This window comes from Rhineura floridana, chromosome 1 (assembly GCF_030035675.1).
Source record: "Rhineura floridana isolate rRhiFlo1 chromosome 1, rRhiFlo1.hap2, whole genome shotgun sequence".
Classification (NCBI taxonomy): Eukaryota; Metazoa; Chordata; class Lepidosauria; order Squamata; family Rhineuridae; genus Rhineura; species Rhineura floridana.
The window spans coordinates 241,451,667-241,472,024 of record NC_084480.1 but is presented as its reverse complement, the minus strand read 5'-3'; the positions used below and the strand labels follow the sequence as shown (position 1 = coordinate 241,472,024).

The window sequence follows — 20,358 nt, the reverse complement described above, 5'->3', positions numbered from 1 at the left end:
AGTCATCTTTATTATTTCATATCACATTGCTGTCTACCTATAAAACTGTAGCTGTCAGTAGCTTTCCCCATATCATTAAAATTCCTGAAGACCTATACAGGTTGATTGAATAATGCTGTCTTGCATCTACAAAAACTGAATCATGGATTCTTCTCATATAAATATGACTGAAGTTTTAGAAGGAACTTTTACTTGCATCAGCTACTATCATTGGGACTTATGTTTCCCTATTACCACAGGTTTGCATAAAATAACTACTAGGACCGTGCACTGATTCAGCAGAGGCTCGAGGCCCAAGTCAAATCAGGCCTATTTGGATTCTGGTTGAGATAGATCCAGTTCTCTATGGGTGGGTTGGGTAGCCCAGAGTGATCCCGGGCTATCAGGGGGTGGGGCATCAGCCAGAAAGGAGAGTCAGGTGTGCATAGGAAGAAAGAAACCTGGCAAAGAAAGCACTTCTTTGCAGAAGAAGATAGGTACCTTTCCTGGGCAACCTCTCTTTCTTCCCAACAGGCCTCCCCAAGCCCTGCACAGTAGCCATCCCCTTCACATGGCCGCATGCAGGGAAGCCACTTGCAAAGGAGCAGTACCCTGCAGTATGGAACCATCTTGATTATCAGCTGGTAAGCGGGAGGATTCATCCTGTGTGGTGCTGGTAGCCGCTTGTCATAGCAGCTTCCCTGCATGCATAGAAACTGCTTGTGAAGGATCAGCAGCCAGCAACGCGCAGGACGGAATCCTTCTGCTTACCAACTGGTAAGCAGGACAATTCCATCCTGCATGATGTTGGTTGCACCCGCCTGCTCACAGGGCAGGGGAAGAAGAGGTGCTCCCTGCCAATTAACTGTATTTAAAAAAAAAAACAACCATTAGCATCCCTGGGGATGGCTCTGGGACAGGGCAGGTGGTCTCCTCTTTGAGACAGGGTGGACTGGCCTTCCCTGGGGTCCACAGATCAGGCCACAGGGTGGACAGGGAAGGCTGTACACAGCCCTAATAACTATAGTCAATATAAAAAATCTGAATACAATTCACTAACAAGAACTCAGTTCTTCCCCCAAATGTTTCTAACACACTGTTCTTCAAACCTTGGGTCCTCAGATGTTGTTGGACTACAATTCCCATCATCCTTGGCCATTGGTAACCTGGCTGGTATTGATGTAGTCCAACAACATCTGGAGACCCAAGGTTGAAGAACAGTGTTCTAACAGAATGTTTAGAAAAAAGCCACACACACAGACCATTCCAATGTTACTCATTTATTGCTCCTGTCTCCTTTTGAATGAGATGGGGGTAACATTTTTAATAAAATTCTCTGTTCTCCAACAATAATGAACAGTATATGGATAATAAAGGGAATATTGAGAGCTTGCACTTGGAAGATACACAGTGTACTCAACATTAACTGGCACATTTCAAAAATTTATATTCCTTCCTTGGCGTAGTCTGATGTCTACAACAACCACAGCTTTGGGGATTCTGCACTTCTTTTTCCAGTGCCGATAGGAAAGAAAATATTATTATTTACTGTTGCCAATATGCAGATGACACCAAACTCTATTGTAACATACCCACAGAACCAGGGGCAGCTCTATAGATATACAACTGGTATCTGGAGAAAGTAACGTGCTGGATAAGTACCAATAACTGAAAGTGAATAATGACAAGACAGAGGTGCTGCTGGTGCGGGGTTCTCAGGAATTGGACAAACAGTCTTTTCTAAATGGAGCACCTCCTAAAGGTGCAGGTATGTAGTTTGGGATACTTCTAGATCCAGTACTGTTACTAGAGGCCCAGACAGCATCAGCGGCAAAGAGTGCCTATGTCCACCTATGGATGATTTGCCAGCTACAGCAATCCTGGACTGGGATCAGGGGTGCCAACATCATTTCCTGGACCTGGTAAACTATATGCAGATTGGACACCCTACATTCCCACCCAATCCCCACCTCCCAGCAATTTATTGGCAAGAACTGCTGCTTATATATTACCAACTTGAGCAGTTATGTTGAATCCAGTCTTGATTTTAGTTGTAATTATTTAACAGATTTTTTAACAGATTTTTAACCTGCCTTTCAGAGTTCTTGCCCTCACAAGGCATGTTACAACAAGGATTATATGAAATATGGTGGTGTTCATCCTAAATTTATATTTAGTATTCTTGTTTAATTGCAACAGTAGTAAAGTAGAAAGGTAAAATTGGAAGTTTTCACACATTATTCCCTTTAATAAAAGTCTACAATATCCTGCTGGCTGCTAATTTTTAACTCCTTACAACGTTTGTCCTTAGGTCATTCTTGGAAATAGGCTATATCGAGGTGGAAAACCTGTGGTTCTCCAGATGATGCTAGATTACACTTCCCTTTACCCCGACCATGCTACCTGAGGCTGATGGGAGCTAGGAGTCCAACAACATCTGAGGCATCCTCGGGCTCTATAGTAGCAAATGTGTGCTCTCCTCGTAATTCCTAGTACTCCAAGTTTCTGAAATGTTTTACTGCAGTTGTTGTATTTAAGTAAGCTCACACCATTAAAATTAGAAATGACTACATTTCCAGCTTTCCTTTCATGACAAACTGACATGGTAACATGCATCCCATATTCCATAAATAAATTTAAATTATGAAAAACACAAGTTTGCCCTGTGTTCCCTATAAATCATGCTATTCGTGTCCTATTTTAGGGACTCATTGTTTATTATTATTATATCCCTGAATATTGGCATATATATTAACATGAAATATTTATGATCTATAATAGTTATATATTACAATTGCTCAAATAAATATCTACAGTTTTATTTTCACACATTTGGCTATCCACTGTTCCCCTCCCCATCCCAACATTCTGTTTTTTATATATAAGACAACATAAAGGCCTGCTCCTGTTGGACTGTCCCTCCCCGATTCCCACAGAGCCAGCTGACACCCACTGCCCTGCGGGAAGAAAGAAGCAAACAAGGAAGGCAAACCAAGGCAATCTTTTTTCCCCACCCCGGGCTAACTTTTAGTAACTGCCCTATAGGAAGGAATATTTGATGTCAGTTCCTGCTCCAGCAGGGCCAGTTGTTTAGCTTTGGATTTTTGAGCATGTGCCTCCTGGCGTACCTGTCATGTTTATAAATGTCAATAGCCATTTTGAGGAGGACTCTAGTCAAAAAGTGAGATATAAATCCACTAAATAAAAACAAATAATTGCACTCCAATCTGGTACTTTGTTCATTGATGCACAAGTCTACTATGGCATTTGTTTCATTATTCTGTCCCCATAAAATATATAGATAGCAAACTGTTAATGGGATTACAGAAGAAGATTATTTCCTAAGCAGCAATAGTTGTACGGGGGAAACAATAGATAATGCCAATTATTATGCTAAATGTTTGAATATCAAAAAGGGTGAAAATAGTAATAATGGTAATAATATGATATAAATATATTTTTCCTCTAGAATGGGCAAATAGGTTAGGAAAGCATTATCAGGAGAGAGCTCACTTATGGACTATGGAACAGTTCCTGTAGGGAGCTAGTAAAAATCCCATATGAATCATTTAAAAATTGACAGAGTATTCAACAGTATAGTAAGAAAATGCAAGTGTACTATATTTGGGGATGGGCAAGATGACCTAACTTCCCCCCTCTGGCTTTATAATTTATTAAAGAGTTTTTCAGCCTCTTTACTAGGGGTTGACTAAATGGAATTTGAAATATAGCAATTATAGGGGCCCTTTAGTTTGCTCCCTTTCTTGGAGCAGCATTATTAACAACGTGGACAATTCTCTCTGCTGCAGCAGATTCAATGTACAGTCATTGGAAACCAGTATTTCCAGTTCTTTTGAACTTAAATGGTTCAGATTTTGTGTGTAAGACTGTAAAGCTATTTTGTTGAAAAGGATAAAAATCAGTAAAGTAGAATTTTTCACATCAAAACGTTGTTGAGCCAGAGAGACACAACTTACATCCACACATTACTGTAAACTTCCCTCCAGTCCTGGGAGAAAGAGATGGCTTTAACATAAAGCAAAGGCACAGGCTGGCCAGTTTCACCTTAGCAAAGCAAATGATGCCTTTTAAAAAAAACAGTGTTGGGAAAAGCCAGGGAAATTCATGACATTCAGTATGGGTCCGCAAGGATAGCAAACCTGCATGTCATGGACCGCAAGGAGAACTCATGGCAAAGCGAGCAGGAGGAAGGAGAGGCCTGGGATCCTGGAGAGGAACCTAGCGGGCTGCAAATGGAGGAGGCTGAGACTGGGGAGTGTGTGACTTCAGTAGTCTTGTCAGTGATACACCCACCCCAGAGGCGCCTGTTACTGCTGAAGAGCTGGAGCCGGCTGTGGAGCCATCCTTTACTGCACCTCCTGACCCTAGCTGCTCACCCAAGCCACCTTCGTCACAATTTCAAGGAGAGAGGGAATCGGAGGCATGGCCAGAGGTGGAGGCTGAAGAGAATTCTGCTCCCGTCACAAAGGACATGCTGGAGGATTCCCAGGTATCAACAGACTGAGCCATCTTCCCACCCCCTGAAGAGTGCCCGTTTGCTTGCCCACTCCCAATCAGCCATGCCTTGTGTAATCTGATCTATGAAACATTCTAAGCTTAGATTTCACATTAAACATAACAGAGAAAAACACTCCAGTGAGTCTGAATCTAATAGGGTTGGCCAGGACACTGCAAACAATCAGGAAGGTTGGCGCAAAGTTCAATTTTAGAGAAATCCTTGCCCATCCCTATTTGGGAGTACACTTGGAATGATATTGAATCAATGACTCTTAGTAGCCGTGGTTATTTTCCGAATGGCCTTATTTTGAATACACTTATATTATTGTGAAATTACATGTGAATAAATTTACATCAACAAGTGTAAAAGCGTACGAATTATTTTTCATTCTAAATTGGTTGCCCTTAAATTTTAAAGCAATTAGCTAAATCCTAGTCATAGTGTGAGACACGATAAAAGAGCTATCTTTCCCCACATCATTACTGATCTCATCTATCACTATTACATTCTCTCTTAGTCAACTCTCTGCTAAACTGAAGGAACAATCTCTGTTCAATACATAGCAGGCCCACATCTCTGATTATCTGTTACTTCCTCCATAACTATTCATATTCTAATGTAATCTATTTATTAATTAATGGCATTTATAACCTGCACTTAAGCCAAAAATCAGTATTAAGATGGTCCCTGCCCTGAGGATTACAATATAAAAAGACATGAGGAAAAGGAAATGAAAGGAGAGAAATGCAAATGAAAGCACAAGTTCTCCAAGTCACTGTTAAAGTTAAATATAACAAAAACTTTCAATGATAGTTTGATATCTCTATTATATATCTCATTCTTATCATTTTTTTTTATTTAAAACAGTATCTTCTTGAAATTACAGCTAAACAACACTGGAGTAGTGCACTAAATATAAAACTCCTTTACACGCAAAGTTCAGTATAGGGAATATTAGAATATTATTTCTATTCTTGGTCTGCACTGCTAAATGACCTTTAGTGGTTATATCATTCAGTGCTTCTTTTTTCTCCTCTATCCCTTTGTCTATTTTTATAGTAAACCTCTTCAATACAGGTACTACAGTGTACAACATTTATAGGTTCTTATGTGTCACAGACTCTGCTATCAGAGTGAACAGCAGAACTGTAATTTCAAAGGGACATACTGTTCAGGAGTACCTGGAAACTACTTATATTCTGATAACAGAGGTTTGGGCTTCCATTTAGATTCCCTCTAAATAGATCTGAACTGCTTATATAGAAATAAATTCAATAGCTAGATACTGATTCTAAGTTGGTCATGGCACTAACAAAAATAATCCAACTCTGAACGTAAAGCTATGTACTAGAACACTGTAGCATTAAAAAAGGCAACAGCTTGGATTTTGGTTTATGGTATGTTGGCCTGATTCACACAAAATACTAAGCCAAGGTTTAAGAAACCACAAATTTACCATGAGTTGTCCCACAGAGGATCAAATAGAATATGGGTTGTTTTTTCAACATCTGGTTTGTTTTCCAGCTGCTCTTGCCTCATGCCTTTGTAGCTTGGTGAGCATCAGGGTGGGATGGTGTCAACAGATCATGGTTAAGGAACAGTGCTGGGTTCACATGTGACATCAAGTCATAGTTAGCACAAACCAAGGTTTGTAAGTCAACAAACTATGGATTCATGCTGCAGTTTGTTAGCAGTATACCATAAGTCACTGGGCATAGCTCAGATGATGGTTTAATAAACCATGGCCTAGCATTATGTGTGAACTAAGCCAGTCAGTAGGAGGCTTCAAGAAAAACCAAGCTAAATATAAAAAATAGAAGGGGTTCTCAGATGTTGCAGCTTCACTAAGAAATAAGAAAAAAGTTAAGGTTAAAAATACTATTGGAACCAATTTGATAAGGATTGTATTGCATCAACACTCGCCTATGCAATCTCATGTAGGAGAAGCATAAGAACAGGATTTAGTAAATTCAAGCCAGTAGTAGTGCATACAAAAAGGCATCAAAATATGCATACAGGAATAACTTAATGGATTACCTAAACAGGGGTGAGAGCTTCTCTCTCTAGAGCTGAAACAGTACTAGGGTTAGACATGGGGGAAAAACACAAAGAAAAAGAGAGGGAATGTTTTATTTCCTATTATTGGATTACTCTGGCTGCCTCTGTAGGCATTAGATTCCCCTGAGCCTCCTCTTTAATTTTTTTTAAAGTCACTTGATAGTTTTCATATTTCTATCAGTTCTTATACATACATAATTACTTCCATGGTACAATGATGGTACATGCAGAGAGTGTTAACATCCACTGACTAAAGGAAGGGGAAGCACTGTGGAGTAGTGGTATAATATTAAAATGCACAAGTAGTCAGCAGCACAGCCCTAATGGTGTCATTGGTCCATGCCAGGTATTGTTAAGACGCTTCTCAGGTGCTACACTGGTGGCATCTGCACTACATGATCACAGGCTACTCTCCTCTGTCATTATCCAGGCACTGTCCCTGTGCCTTCTCAATAGTATTCAACCAACAGATTCTTCCTTTTCCCCCATTCTGATGTTCTCATTCATGCTGTTATATTTTGCAAAGTGGGAAAATTGCTCTCTCTTTAGGCTTTAATCTTAAACCAAAACTAAACAAAGCCATACTTCTTCCACTATACAGTAATACCTCAGTTAACAAATCCTCTAGGAAAGAAGCTCCTTTTAACAAAGTATTTTTTGGGTGCTGGTGGTGTATGTGGGGGCACACACTCTGACATGTCAGAATGTGGCTCCCTGTCTACTGGACCGCAACTGCTGCAGGCAGCTCTCTTACACATGGTTGGAATGGCGCTCCTTGCCAGGTGGCACAGGCGCCTCTGCAGTAAACAGTGCTTCAGGTGCCCTGGAAGCACTGTCTATTGCAGACATGTCTGCTCAAGTGTAGGAGGGGGGAGAGAGACAGACACCAAGGACGGGGGGGGGTGCCCCTTGCCTGCCTGGTCAAGTGTGCAGAGAGAACTGTGATCAAAACTTTAGATTGCTATATCAAGATGCTACATGATCAAAGGAAAAAGGCAAGGCAGGCATCCCAGGATGAATTTTGGAAGAAGTCTTGAAGTGGTCTGTATGCAAGGCTTTCCTGACCTAGTCATTTCAGACATGCGTATTGTTAGTTTTGAATAAAAAGTTTGCTAAAATATGTTGAACTACTCTTCTTGTTTGTGGTGTACGAATCTATCCCTGTTCTTCCCAAGTTATTCCTACCTCTGGTACCAAAGTTTCTGTTAAAAAAGTAATGTCCAGGAATGTGTATACTTCATTAACTGAGGTATTAGTGTATATGAAAGAGTTCAAAGTTACCATACACAGAGGGCTGATTGTATTCAGTAAATGTTCTGACATGAACTGTATTTTTGGTATAACACATATGATCCATCCCACAGAAGCATACTTCTAGAACTGCTAAATCCATAACAATGCAAGCAAGACCAAAAACTATATAAACATATGAAGGAATTTAAGTGCATCTCATATCTCCTTTTGCCCCCATTCAAAACTACCTGTTCATTCAGGGTTTTTTTAAAAAATATCTCCTAATATCCAGTGTTTGGGGGGAAAGGTGAACTGAATGTTAACCTCACTTACTTCTAAGAAATGTTTCAATACTTCAGTTTCAATTTGCAAACAGTTTCACAGTATGTGTAAAACTACTGGACTAAAAGCCACTCACTGCTTCTCAGCCTAACCTATCTCTCAGGGTTGTTGTGGAGATTAAATGAGGAGGGGGAGAACCATGTACATCACCTTGAGCTCTTTGGAGAAAAGTTGGGATTTTAAATAAGTAAATAAAGCTGTGGAACCCACATTGCTCTTAACATGTGTGTATTTTATATATACACATTTAGGAATGGTTTTTGCAAGGATTAAATCCTGATTTGTCTATTCTGGGGAGAAAAAACTACATTCTAGTTTAAATTTGCACTTGCATTAATGTATTTTGCAATCATCACAGAAGCTTCACCACATAGCAGATACACATATTTTAGACTTAAAGTAGGCAGATTTCCTCAGAAATAAGACTGACTTCACTGTTACTAACTCCTTAATAAATGAGCTTAAGATTGCACTACAGTAGGGCCCCACTCATACGGTGGGTTATGTTCCAGACCCCTGCCTAAAAGTGGAACCCACCTAAAAGCAGAACTCCTTCAATAAAATGGCACCTGACACCCAAAAAACGCCGTAAAAGTGCAACAAGTGCCATATGAGTGGGGCCTTACTCTAATTTTAACCACCGTATTAGCGGAACGCCAAAAAGCAGGCCGCCGAAAAGCGGGGCCCTGCTGTATTACAATATGTAAATTCACTTGGAAGCGAGTCTCGTTGTACTCAGTGAGGCTTACTTACAGTACAAGTGTGTAGACTGAAAACAGTAACACAGAATTTGCAGGCTTAAATTATCATTGGCCCTTCTGCCATACCTTTCTGTATGCATTCATTGTTGTTAATGTAGTAAACCATATAGCATACTCAATGGTTGTTCTGCACTAACAGACAAGTACTTCTGGTTATATAAGAAGGATATCCAATATTTGTTCACACTACCCATTGCAGCCTCCAATGAGAAGCTGCTACTGATGGCTGGACGACCCTCAAACAGCATAGCATATAGTATAGAGGGATGCAGTAGTTGCAGGCGAGCAGACAGGTACGTCATCTAATTTCACTTTATATATAGCAAGATCACTATCCTACCAAAAACTAGTTTTCCTTCAGAAGCTGTCAGTCATGCTATATTTTGATGGTGTTTTATGCACGGTTAGTTAGTAAACTTCACCATATTTCTAAAGGTGGCAAGTTCTATACTCAATTCATACCTTGGATTAGATGCAATCTCAATCTATAACTAGAAATCTTGTTCAACACACTGGAGAAGTTAATCTTTTGCTGAATGTCAGAAATTTCCTTTTAAATTTCAGTGCAAGCCTATACATAACTACTCAGATACAAGACCCATTAAGGCCAATGGGATTTACCCTCTGATATGGATGTATAAGACTGAACATAACTGCAAAAATCTGGGCTGCTCAGGATGAACCTGGTTTTGTTGGTACATACAAAAAAGTTAAATTATAAAGTGATGGTGCTGACAGTATACAGCTATTTGTAGGGAGAGACACTGAATCTTCATAAACATACTATCGCAAAAGATGAGTCAGTCTAACATCTCAGACAGCCAATCCATGACAGCCAATCTCAGACAATCCAATCTAATGCCTACTGGTGACAACCATTAGTATTGGCAAGAGATAGAACAGTAAGTCTACAGACCTCCTCTTGCCAAAGCCATATGGATGAGCCAGTCTATTCCTACATTCTAGTCTGTTTCTACTCCTAGATGTCAGGAGCACTTGAAAAAAACAAGATGTTTTGGCCACTATATGTCCACAAAGGTCATCTTCATATAACAGAAGCAGTATGTCCACTAGCAAAACAAAAGATGCTGTGATCTCTTAAGTTGTATGTCTTTTAAACACAGAAATATGCAATATCTTCCTCAACACTAGACTTTTGTTCTTTCTTTAAAATGAGGAAAGAAAATCTGCAATAAAAAGAAATCTTACTAATTTAAGAAATCGGACCTCATATTTATCAAAATGTAATGTAAAGACAGGGAGATGTTTCAGTTGACATTTTTCTCATCAGTCCTCCTACCATACATTTCTTGGTGTTTTTACAACTTGTACATCTTTGGTGAAAGCAATCCATCATTCTAATACTGCCTAGTTAAATAAGCATATCCTAATTCTAGACACAGATGGAATGTAATCATATTTACACAGTTGCATGTATATCTCCAGTTTGTGGAAAAACAGAGAGGTTGTCTGTGCAATCACATGGCATCTTGCTTTACTTGTTCATGATTAATAGTTGTCAGAAACAATTAGATTGAAGTATTTTACTCCATAGTTAAACTTAGGGCACTGGCCTGAACACCTATACATGAAATTGTATTGATGTAAATGAGTTAATTTGATTTAATTGGGGTTGTTGCTCAACAGAGTCTACAATGTATTTCCAAAACAACTAAACTTTTGTATTAAGAAACATAATGATTTTAACCACACAGACATACCAATACTCCTTACTGCAACCAGAACCAGAATTCTAAACATACTGTATTCTGATTTCATCTCATGTAAGCACTTCTTGCTTACTTATAATAGTGCATTCACAATCACACCTGAACCATATAATCTCATACAGTGTACTTTTCCCCATCAATGGTCTTCATGGATAATGTTCTCTCTCTTTTTGTAAAGAAAACCTCATATCAATACTGGTACATTTAAATTAATGTTAACATTCATGTTGCTACAGATATATTATTTGGGGGCAGCTTTATTGCTTAAACCAATTGCCAGTTTCACAATCCATATCAAACAATGAAGTTTTAATAACAGCTATTATTTGGGGGGGAAAGTTGGAAGTAAAGGGGTAATGAACAGCTTCTTGATATTTATCTACATCTCAACTTGTATTATTTGCAGATATTTATTTATTTATTTATTAAATTTATATCCCGCCTTATGGCCAAAAGGCCCTCAAGGTGGCTTACAAAAACACGAATATAACACATCATAAAGCATAAATACAATAATGCAATTCTCAAAGTTAAATAACAAATAACATTATTAAAAGAAAAGAAAAAACATTTAAATGTGTCACAATAAGAGAACCAAACACTTTATAAAAAGGCCTAGATAAAAATCTTCAATTTCCCAGCAAATAAGTAGCATTTTTATTTTTAACATATAAATATACACAGTATATAAGTAGCCAAACAATAATAATAAACAACAAACTGATGAGAACATCTCAATAAATATACAATTAAACAATCCCCACACACTTCACAACAGTGTTTAACAAAAATATGCTATAGTCCAAATAACAGCAAAAATGAATCTCCAAAATTAAATCTTGACCCCCAAAACAACTAAAAAACAACTAACCCCAGTAGTCTATAGACATCCCGAGCAGCAGGTTCACGCACACATACACACACACTGTCTCTGGCCCCTTCAGCAGTTGCTGCTTTTGTGGCTGGAGAGAGACAGGGCCCCACCCTTCCAGGCCAGGTGGAAATCAGCCAGAAATGCAGGGAGCAGGTCTTGCAGAAACTCACACAGGTAGATGGTCTCTGGCCCCTTCAGCAGTTGCTGCTTTTGTAGCTGGAGAGAGACAGGGCCCCGCCCTTCCAGGACAGGTGGAAATCAGCCAGAAATGCAGGGAGCAGGTCTTGCAGAAACTCACACAGGTAGATGGTCTCTGGCCCCATCAGCAGTTGCTGCTTTTGTGGCTGGAGAGAGACAGGGCCCCACCCTTCCAGGACAGGTGGAAATCAGCCAGAAATGCAGGGAGCAGGTCTTGCAGAAACTCACACAGGTAGATGGTCTCTGGCCCCATCAGCAGTTGCTGCTTTTGTGGCTGGAGAGAGACAGGGCCCCACCCTTCCAGGCCAGGTGGAAATCAGCCAGAAATGCAGGGAGCAGGTCTTGCAGAAACTCACACAGGTAGATATATGCAAGCACACCCTCCAGATTCATCTCTATTTGCCCTTCCTTCAAATGGACAGCCAAAAGAGCAACAGCAGTCATATTTATTGAGTACTATGTATTATGATAAAAGATGGCTCAGACAGTCTCACTGCCCCACCCTCATTTCCTTGAGCTAAAGTGATGTCACACCCACAGCAGCAACAGGACATCATTGCTACAATTCTAGATGCTTCCATGTCTCCACCCTCTTTCCCAATAATATTAAACTACAGCAGCAGTTAAGATTCCACCAAAGTTACCCTACAATATGACAGACATTTCCTGTGATAATAGCTAATTTTACAAGTCATCAGTTTTTATCATGAGGAGATGGTTTAAAAACAAATCCAGTCAAAGTGATATCAGCATTAGTGACATTCATGTAATTAAAAATATGATGCAAACATTTATTCCTCTGCCCCCCATGCATTTAAGGTAATGTGCTGTTTTTACCCATGTACAACTGTAATTACTAGGATAACTACCACACTATGTTGCAACCATGCTGACAGCCATGCTGTTAAGTGCAAACTAGAAAAATAAACTTGTAGCAGTAGCTTTTCATTCTAATCAGGATAGGTTGCCTCTATATTATGATGTATAATATAAATTTTACTTCCACTCTAGCGCTCCAGTTCAATTCAGTGAGGTTATTAAGATCATGATTAGGACTGACATCCTACATACACTTAACTGAGAGTAAGTCCCATTGAACTAGTTGGGCTTACTTTTGCACAGAATGTAAAAGGTTGCTCTGCAGTATCACATAGTACTCTGAAATGCAACTATACGTTTGAAATTAAATAATATGGGGCAGTTGAGTTTGCAAGAGATAATATCTGTCTTTCAGCCTCTATAGTAAGTCAGATGCTAATATAAGACAGAGTAAAACACAGGGTGGCATGTGTTAATGTTGTATTTTCAGACATTAGAAGTGCCCAGTTAAGTTTGATAACTAAAGTATAAAACTAAGGAACCAACATTTAATCTTATACATATTTGCTCAGAAATAAGTCTAAAACAGTTCAAAGAGACTTACTGGACCAGACTGCCTGCCTGAACACACATGTATTCATTCCAGAGGTTTTTTCAAAAACACATATGTTGTAAATAACAACTGAATATGAAACTAAATGAGCTTTTACTTGTAATTAAAGTGTGATGTGAAAAGAACTAAGTACACCTTTAATATATATCAAATCAGATGAAAAGCACTAATCAAACATTAACTATCCATGTTTTACAAAAAGTAACAAAGCAATCTAAAAAACGATGCTGCATATTTAAGCTGTTTTCAAATTATTGAAATAATGTTTTAAAGGGGGGAAAACCCAACCCAGTTGATATATAGACATTTTTAAGAGAAGCAATCTTCTTTACAAGTTGCAGCAACATACTCAGAGATATAACAAACCAATTAAAAATGCTTGACAAAAGTTTAATGACAGAACACACCCTCTTATTACACCGTGTAATACAGCACACAAACACTTTGCATCAAGGTTATCTTTATCACAAGCTGTAGAATTCACTACCCCTTTGTGGTCAGATAAACGATGGCAATCAACTACTGAGTTATTCTTCGAAAGTGCCACTCAGAAACCAGGGAAGTACGACTTCTAATCCTAACCCACGACTGAAACACCGCGCTTGATTCCCGACTCTACTAGCCCTCTTCTACCGCCTCTTTTTCCTCCCTCATCGTATACGTCTGATTAATACCAGCTGTTTCCCTCGATCTTTCTGTTTAAGCCCGCAGCCGCCTCTTCTTTGCTAACTTTCAGCTCCGCTCTGCAGCCGAGATACATACAGCCAGAGGGGACCTGGAGACAGCGCTTTCACTGCAGAGGTCCAGAGCTACAATTTACTATATAGCCACACCCACCGCATTGCAGAAACCATGAGCTGGGGCGAGGCGAGGAGGCGAGGCGGGGGCAGCCAGGGGAGGGAGAGAAGGAACAAGCGGACACCTACGGAGGAAAGAAGAGGTAGCTAAACGCCAAAATGAGTTTCTAGGGGCACTGGCGGAAAACCGAAGGCACGTCGGTGTGCACAGTCCACTTTGCAAAGGACTGAGCGGCCCAAGCCGAAAAACAGGTAAACAGTGAAACAAATGTACAATTTTGTGCCAAGCAAAAAGACTGTAGAAAAGCGGCTCTACTACGTAAGACCACACGGCGTTTAAAGGGCAGGAGAAGGCACTTTCCCCACTTCAGGATATTATCCTGCTGATACCAAAGCTGCTTCATAAAATCACCACAGAAGTTTAGATAAGTTTGGGCATCTGTTTATTTCGTAGTACATCCACCTCCCCTCATTGCAGCTCCCTGACGCTACTCAATAAAAAGACTACCCAGCCAGGAGCGTCAATAATGATTACAGACCATCATGGGAGAAATGCAAATGACCAGTCATAGTTGGAGAAGAAGGCTGCCACGAAAAGATCCAGATGGCTGCAACTGGACACCAAGAGAAAAGTTGGGGGGGGCGGAAGAGGCCCAGGGAGGAATGAAAACTTGGGCCATCCTGTCCATTTACGTGACAGGGAAGGGTTCCCGGGGGTTAAGCGAAAGAAAGACTGTAAAGAAAGGTGGCGTGACAACAAAGAAGGCGGAGGAGGGGGTGCACCATAGGGATTTTGCTGGCGGCCAGATGCTGGACTAAATGTGCCTTTGGTCTGATCTAGGAGGACTCTTCTTAGGATGGGCACTTTCGTGCTAGGAAGGGCAATCCTTACTCACCGTCCCAAACAACGGTGCAACGAAAGAGCAGGTCAGACAAGAAGGGCAAAAGGTTCGCGATACCTGGGCTGACTTGCAGGGTTTGGTACGCCGCCCGTTCACGAGCATGTGGAGCAACAGTGCAACTAATCAAGCCCTAGGTAAGTATCCACGGCTCTTCGCCGCTAACTTCCACTCAATATACTTCTCGATCGTTTCCTATTGGCATTCGTCTTCCCCCACTAGCGGCACCATGCCATGACGACAGCGCCCTGCCCTTGCCGCTCCATAACAACGTGACTCCCTCCGCCCCAGGCAACTCCAAAGAGGGAAACGCTGCAGAACCACAGGCATCATTTAACAGCAGCAGCAAAGTCAACTCACACGTTCAAACAATACCGTTTCCTCAGTCGTTCTCAAGTGACACACGCACACCGAGCCTCCGGCCGTTTCGATGGCACCCTGATGCAGCCGATGCATACCTTTTCCCTTAGCTCCAAGGCAGATCGTGTCTTTCCTACTGAAGCCCCAGGGCATTCTGTTACTGCTTTATTTTGGTTTTTTGCAAAAGCCTTTCATCCCACCTCCACCTTCAGGGCACATTCTCTGGAGATCACGCTGGTTTTACTAAGTCAGCACGAAGACCTTGGCCGGAACTAGCAAGTGCAGCAGGCAGCTCACCGTCCAACCCTGATCTCCCGCGCTCATCTAATACCTCCAAGCTCATCGAATCACTAGGGCCATTGGGAAGCAGGCCACAAAACGGCCCCCTCGTTCGGCGCGCGGGGAAGCGACTTTCCCTAATGTCTCTCCCCAGCTTCTCGGCAGGGAGAAGGCGCAGACAGAAGTGTCCACCCCACAAGAGCCGGTTGGCGCGCCGCAGGCCGAGCCGACTCGAAATCTTCAATCACCGACAACTGTTAACTTAAAAATGGCTTCTAGAACATACATCACGGGAGACTTAAATAAATCTGAGCAGAAGGCGAAGGCCTTGGAGCCCCCTTCCCTTTGGCTCTCTCCCTCCACCCTCCCAGATCTGCTTTGCAGAAGGGACGTTCGCAAAACAATATGGGGATAAGAAGCAAACGCAAAGACGGGGCTGTGCGTACCTTGTCAAAAAAAGCGCAGCAGGGAGAACAAGAGCTGGGACTCGGGATCGAAGTCTGCTTCCAGCACGTCACAGGGACGTTGCAGCAGCTGCAGCAAGTAAGAGCAGCGCAGCCAGGCTCTGCCGAGGACGAGCCCTCTACAATTTTCAGCAAATCAGAAATGTGCAGACGCGTTGCCAGACTCCCGAGAAGGGAGGGGGGAGAGAGAGAAGCAAGGTCTTACCAGCTTTTTTCTTTTAAGATGAGTGAAGTAAACTTTTACACTTAAATAAACCATATGCTAAAACACACTCTTGTTCATCAGCAATGCAGATGCCTGGATCTACTAGATCCAGCCAATGTGAACCACTTCTGAGCCAAACATACCCAAATGCCAATGGTGTAATACAACTGCAGTTAAAAGGAATAATATTACAGTACAGAGAGTCAAGAGAAATTGGCTTGATTCAGGTCCAGAATTTGCTGGCATTCTTACTTTTAAAAAGTACTAGAACACTAACTGAAAGTAGGTCACATTAATCTCAGTGCAACTTACATTTATATATTAAGATAGATGTTTTGCATTTATATTGCACTGCAGTTTTCAAAGCATTTTACATACATGATCATGCTATAATCCTTAGAACTCTGCAAGATAGGTCAAGTTTTATCATTCCCAGATGGAAAGGCGGCAGCCAAGAATGGCTTGCCTGAAACTACCCAGTGAGACTGGCAGAAGCAAAATTCAAATTGGGGACTTGCTGCTTCATAACTCAGTCCGCTACACCAACTCATGGCTTGCTTACTTCAATGAGCAAATTAGTAGAAATCTAGTTTTAGGACGTGGCCCAGTTGGTACACAACACAACAGTGGCATCACTAGCCAGGTGCGGGGAGTGCAGACCGCACCAGGGTGACACCATAAGAGGGGGGGGTCACCTAGAGTAGGGTTGCCATATTGCCCGGTTAGCTGGGTTTTACCCAGATTCTTTGCATGCCACCTGGTGCCCGTTTAGCCCCTTAGCTGGCCCGGATTCTCAGCTTTAATTTTTTTTTAAAAAAGGTTTCTAGGTGGTCCTGTTCTCGAGATATACATAAAAATGTCAGCCCCCCCCCCGTTAAATCTTTTTTTAAACTATTGTATAGCACTTCGTAGCTTTAACCCTGCCTGTTCAGGATTGCAGCCAATCAGTGAAGCGTTTGGTTGACCTGTGGCAGTGTCTAGTAAACCGCATTGAAAGGCCAGAAAATGGTGGTTTCCCGCCCTGTTTATCTGAAAATCTCATAAATTGGGTAAGTATATACATTTCAATTTTTTCCCCTCTTGTGTGTAGGAGTCAGATCCTGGGCAGTGTTTTGAAAACCTTCCCAATACTTGCTTTTGTGAGGGTAAAAGCATTGCTAATCCCATATGTCCAGAGTAAATCCCATTGAATTCAATAGGATTTACTTTTGAGTAGACATGGTTATGAATGTGCTGAAAATCAATGGGACTTTGGAGTGAATGTAAAAAAGAATTGTGTTTGTGTTCTCTTTCTGTCCCCCTCCCCCCCCCTCCAGTCCTATTTTAAAGCAAGTAGGCAGGGCTTACTTAGGTATTACAGTTTTTATTCTGTACGAAACTAATAGATTTTTTTAAAACTAATACTGATTTTTCTGCAATGACCAACTGGTTTGACAATAAACTATTATATGGGCTGTATGTATTTATACATCTGCAGTGTGTGCGTGTGTAGTCTTTCCAACAACCCTGTGAGGTAGGGTTGGAAACCAAGGCAGCTCACAACAAGAAATAAATCCCTTTAAAATCCAATAACCATAAAAACAAGTATAAACAGTTGCAAAACAGCGTAAAGTGGCATGATTCAGAATTTTGGGTTGTGTGAATGAAGTTGCTTATCACTTGAGGTTGCAGTTCTGTCCCTGTTTGAGTAAGTTCCACTGAATACACTGGGACTTGCTTCTGAATAAATAAACCTAGGATTGCACTATAAATATCTTTACAGTTTGTGTAAATAATAAATATATTTGATAGTCATGCTTATATAAATATTTCTTCATTTATCATATTTTTGGTTTTTGGTTAGGAATCCTAACTAGTTGTGAGATGCTTAGTTTTCTGCCTTACTCATAAGGAATCTTCTTGTGGTTGGTATGGTATTACATTTAGGAAAGTGTTACTGCCTTCTGTGTTTTTTTCCCTATTTGCATTTCACTTATCTTTAACCTCACTCCGTTACAGCCATAGAAGCAACAGCAGCATATGCAAGATAATTAACCCATTAGTGATAAGAGCAAGAACTTATAATTATTATTTTAATTAAAACAAGAGGCTTATCAGTACTTTGAAGAGGACCAGATATTTATTTTCTTTCTGAGCCCAGGACTGGGTCTTTCATGATGCCCGGGGGGGGGGGGGGAGAGCAGGAAAGTAGTCGATAAGACAGACATCCTGGCATTGGTAATCTAATTAGCAAGGTATGTGTGGGGTTGTTGCACACCTCCAGGCCCAGTTTCATTTTGAGTATGGAAGTGGAACCTGTGTAGATGTGGTTGATCAAAGGGAGAAGAAATTTTAAGTTAAGCAAAGCTCTGCTTTTATAAAACCTAAGAAACATACAGATACTTTGAATGTCTCGAGTGCCTGCACCAGTGGAATACTGGAGGAACTTGTAAAACTTGCTGCAACAGTATTTACAACTGAGCATGTGGCGTGAAAGACTCCTTTTCCTAACATTTTGGCTTGTTTTTCTCCACCCACCACATCTCTGAAATATATCATATATGTAATGGTTAACCGTACTGCTGCCCAGACTTACTTTATGTTTGTTGCTATTTTGTGTTTTTATTATGTTTTTATATTGATTGTGCATTTTTATTGTTTTTATTATATTTGTAAGCTGTGCTGAGCTCTGTTTTTAACAGCAGAAGGGCAGGATATAAATCCTCTTAATCAATCAACATTCCATAGTGTTGGAAACTAGAGTCTAGGCATTTAAGGCTGAAAATTGTAAGTTTTTTTAAAAAAGATTTCTCACATCTTTCCCCAATTTTTGGTGCTAATTCCTAGGCACAAAAACAAAACAACTGGACAATCCAAATATTAATATGCAAATACTATGCAAATTATCCTGCCGGATTTGTGGAACTGGAATATGGCAACCCTAACCCAGAGCCGCCCCGACCCTAGGCATCCTAGGTCTGGTACGGGAGGAGGTCATGGGGGTGACACCATGAGTTACCGCACCGGGTGACACCAACCCTAGTGATGCCACTGCAGCACAACACAAAACCATGGCTAAGCATGAATGAACAAGCATGTGGGTAGGTACTTAAACAGAAATCATAGCTGCTTAGTTCTGCTGCTGCTGCATTACCTGGAGCTAAGCCGTGGTTTGGCTTGGCTTTATGTGGGAACCTGGACTTAAGGTTTCTCTCCCCCAAACAGTAAACCAAGGACAAAACTTAGCTACAGCTCAACTTCAGACTTTATACTACATGGAAATGGCCTTCATATGGAAGAAAGAATATATAGAGCAGGGATAGACTCTGTGGCCCTCCAGGTGTTGTTGCTCTTAATTCCCATCAGCCCAGGCAGCATAGCCCATAGTCAGTGATGACAGTCCCAACTCTTGTGCCAAGGCAGATGTGGGGAACCTTTGGCTCTCCAGATATTACTGAGCTATTAAGTCCCATCATCCCCAGCAAGTGTGGGCAATGGCTAGGGATGTAGTTCAGCAAGAGGGCCAAAGGTTCCCCATATCTCTTCATTACTTCTTTTAGTTTTTATGTCTCAGATGACAGAGAAGATTGAATGTAGAACTGACCGGATTCAAATTATCTGGATTCTCCCCCCCCCAGTTTTTGTTTAAACAAACATCAATCAAAAGAGAAGCAGCATTACTTTTGTGATCTCGTACATTGTATCTGTATCTGCCCCAATGCTGAAGTAAGAATGGAGAAAGAGACATCATGGAAAGAAAGTGGCAAATTCTACTTGTTTATTTTTCTTCATGCAAAGGCCCTATAGGTCTTAAACTCATGGGGACTATATACAAGTATAATAAAATGGAATATGCCTGTGCAACAAGTATACTGCATCCTCCCAATTCCGTGATAATATATTATTCTGAGTAATTAGACTTCCAATAATGCATGAATGCTCAATGGAGACCAAACAGTTAGAATGTCATGTTTTGAGCTCTGAGTATTATTATTTTAGTTTATTAGCTGCCCTTACCCTGAGGTCCCAGGGCAGGTTGCAACAATTTAAAATGCATCCTTAAAAACAATTTAAAACAACTTACAACCACAAAAATTGGGTGGGTTCTAAAAATATACATCATAAGTGTCTAAGGCCAAGGTAAAGAGGTGCAACTTCATCAAAAACTGTAAAGATACCAGACAAACGTATGTGAAAAGTGAGTACAGTAGGGCCCCACTCATATGGTGGGTTACGTTCCAGACCCCTG

General features: G+C 40.9%; 1 protein-coding gene across 9 annotated transcripts in view; it reads right to left on the bottom strand.

The window, feature by feature from the left end:
* Positions 1-20,358, bottom strand: part of EPB41L3 (erythrocyte membrane protein band 4.1 like 3) — a 265,820-nt gene that overhangs the window by 145,555 nt on the left and 99,907 nt on the right. Inside the window, exon 1 of one of the 9 annotated variants that reach the window (XM_061595943.1) lies at positions 15,908-16,000. The exons of 3 other annotated variants lie outside the window; for them this stretch is intronic. The gene's annotated coding sequence lies outside the window, so the exon portion shown is untranslated. Of the gene's footprint in view, positions 1-13,533; positions 13,769-13,800; positions 13,891-13,963; positions 13,987-14,819; positions 14,958-15,907; positions 16,001-20,358 lie in introns of those variants that run through there. 5 more of the 9 variants (XM_061595979.1, XM_061595971.1, XM_061595989.1 and 2 more) reach the window with 5 other exon arrangements.